At 41.0% G+C, this 2,900-nt stretch overlaps 1 protein-coding gene across 1 annotated transcript in view; it reads left to right on the forward strand.

The window, feature by feature from the left end:
* The first annotated feature begins 287 nt into the window (after window positions 1-287).
* LOC101858304 overlaps window positions 288-2,900 on the forward strand; it is a 28,928-nt gene continuing 26,315 nt past the window's right edge. Inside the window, exon 1 of the mRNA XM_005108438.3 lies at window positions 288-386. The gene's annotated coding sequence lies outside the window, so the exon portion shown is untranslated. The remainder of the gene's footprint in view (window positions 387-2,900) is intronic.

Genomic DNA, 2,900 nt, shown 5'->3' on the forward strand with positions numbered 1-2,900 from the left:
GTGTGTGAGAGAGAGAGAGAGAGAGAGAGAGAGAGAGAAAGAGAGAGAGAGAGAGAGAGAGATGAAGATAGAGAACCGAGAAAAAGAGAGAACGAAAGAGAGAAAGAAAGAGAGAAAGACAGAAAGAAAGAAAGACAGGCAGAGAGATCTAATCTTGAGAGCACAAAGCTCAGAATCATGGCGTCCAGACATGATGAACTCAAATTTCCCCCAAGTTCCTAGTCCACCAGACAGGACAACAGCGTTGTTATAACGGCATACGTAAAGTGCTACTAAATCTTTCCCTTTTTCTCAGTGGCCATCAAATACAAACGATTTGATGACTTGAGATGGAGTCTGAATGACCTGCAAGATTGCTGGAAATGTCATTTATCGCCACTGTCTGGGTGAGTTATTGTGACTGGTCGGCACGCATTAAGATAAGATAAAATAAGATAAGATAAGATAAGATAAGATAAGACAAGATAAGATAAGATAAGACAAGATAAGATAAGATAAGATAAGACCACCGAACATAGACGATGCGATTACCTTAGAAGGATCTAAGCTGCATAAGTGTAGCACTTTTATTAAACAAAATCGTGAGATAAGAAAAGATACTCAAATACAAACGATTAAACAACTTTAGAGGGGTCTGAATTGTGCACAACATTCTGGAAATGGGAGTGTTTGTTTGTTTGTTTGTTTGTTTGTTTGTTTGTTTGAGTGTACGCCTGTCTTTCTCTATCTGTCTCTCTCTCTCTCTCTCTCTCTCTCTCTCTCTCTCTCTCTCTCTCTCTCTCTCTCTGAGTATGTGTGTGCGTGCGTAGCTCAGTCAATGCTCTGTGCCACCGTCTTGAGTGAGTCATTGTTTCTGGTGGGTACACATTATTCTGATGTCTTATTTACTTTACTTTCTTTCTTTATCCTTCCTCTTGCATTGTCAGAAGTCGAGAAGAGGTGAACTTTTCCGTCAAAGGCTTGGTCGGTGGCTTCTGTTGTTACTGTGTTAATCATTTGGAGGAGGACCTCTTTAACGCCATCTGGCCAAGTTGCACGTGGTCTGCTCCTGTCCTTGTTGTATCCTGACTCTTTTGAGTTGTGAACTTGTGAAGCTGGTTGATTTGGTGATATTCTCGTCTCATATTTTGAATAAGGAAGTAGTTATTTTCACCAGGGGTGAGAATAGCCTGTGACCCCCCCCCCCTCTCAGGTGTGCTACATACAGTAGGCCTATAGCCTATAGAACAGACACACACAGAATAGCACAGAGAATAACGTAAAAGTTGTAGAGATAAGTTTCAGGTTAAGTTTATTTAATGGGCTGGGTGAAGGCCATTTTCCACCGTGAACAGCAAACGACAGTGAAAACCCCCCCAAAACAAAACAACAACAACAACAAAACAACTACCAAATTAAAAAAAACCCAAAACGAGCTACGCTAGATCTAGATCTATGGTTGTGCAGAACGCATCTGATACCTACCGGTCCTCACAATTATAGCTTTATTTTAAGAAGACTTTTTGATTATAAAAAAAACAGAAATAAGGCTATGGCAACGATGATCAGTAGTTGGCCAACATAAGAACAAACGCCAGCGCATTCATGAGTAATGTCCCAACCACATAGAATAGGTGGCCTTTTAATAATTTGCACATGAGGTTACGTGGTGTAGTTGGTTTGGTGCAAATTGGCATACCGTCAAATAGCGATAATTTCCCCTCTCTCTCTGTGTTCCCTGGAAATACGGAAGCTAACAAAGCAAATAGTTGAGAGAGTAAATGTCTGAAGAAAATCGTGAAAAGTCCACCGGCTGGACATCATCAGAATTGTAGGGAAAGCTGGAAACCAAGCAACATCCCAAAACAAATAGATCATGAGATAAAAAAAGAGAAGATGGCAGGGTTAAAACGCTTGTCAACAGTGTAGTGTGGGAAAAACTGAGATGTAGTTCTCACGGGAGGAGGAAGAGAGGAAGGTCGACATCCACTTGAGAACGAGATCTGAAAACAGACAGGCGGAGACCCTCGGTAAACCCCCTAAAAAAAATAATTCATACGTCGTAATCGAACTCATGTCTTCTGCGTATGACTGCAAAGAGCCTAACCGTCACACCACGCCTGTCTGTTCCCAGTAGCCACAAGAATGAACGACCCCACCCCCCTGAAAAATTCCAATTCATACAAGCAAGCTGCACGTCCTTTGTATTCAAAGGTTACAACTTTTGGATTTAAAGATCATTGTAAAAAAAAACGTTTTCACCATTCCAATACCATCATGATTACTGTTTTCCATGGCGTTAAGTAGTCTCTTTTTTCTTTCTACTCATTTATATTATCTTTTTGCTTTAAAAAAAAATGTTTTCCCTATATTTTTATGTTTCTAATGGTATCATTGACCTTTTCGTTCAAGTGAACGAGCCATTATCTCGTGCGCTGACACTTCCTGGCGATAATACTGAGAGTTGATACAAGCAGTTCAATCTTCCCCTCGATTAGGCTGCACTGACGTTGTCATGCAGAGAAAAAAAAGAAGAAGGGAAAGGGGACCCCCCCCTCCCCAAACAAGCAACGAAAGAGTATGGCGATAGATTTTTTCCTTTAACTTTAAGAGTACGAACGTTTCATCCGTAGTTGATATTTTATTCCCGTTTACTTAGACTTTTTATAAATTGTCTTTTTGTCTTTTTTTTGTCACAGCTATCGACGTCCTTTTCCTCCTCCCCTGCGCTATCCTCTTCCTTCGTCTTCTCCTCCTTCTTCTCTTTCTTCTCTTGCCCCTCTTCATTTTTCATCTTCTCTTTCTCCTTCTTTTCTTTCTAGCAAACAGTAGCAGCAACAACAACAGCAATGACAGCAGCAACACCAACACCAACATCACCCCCATCACCACCATCAACACCCCCATCACCACCACCAACA

The sequence above is a fragment of the Aplysia californica genome, unplaced genomic scaffold, assembly GCF_000002075.1.
Source record: "Aplysia californica isolate F4 #8 unplaced genomic scaffold, AplCal3.0 scaffold00689, whole genome shotgun sequence".
Lineage (NCBI taxonomy): Eukaryota > Metazoa > Mollusca > Gastropoda > Aplysiida > Aplysiidae > Aplysia > Aplysia californica.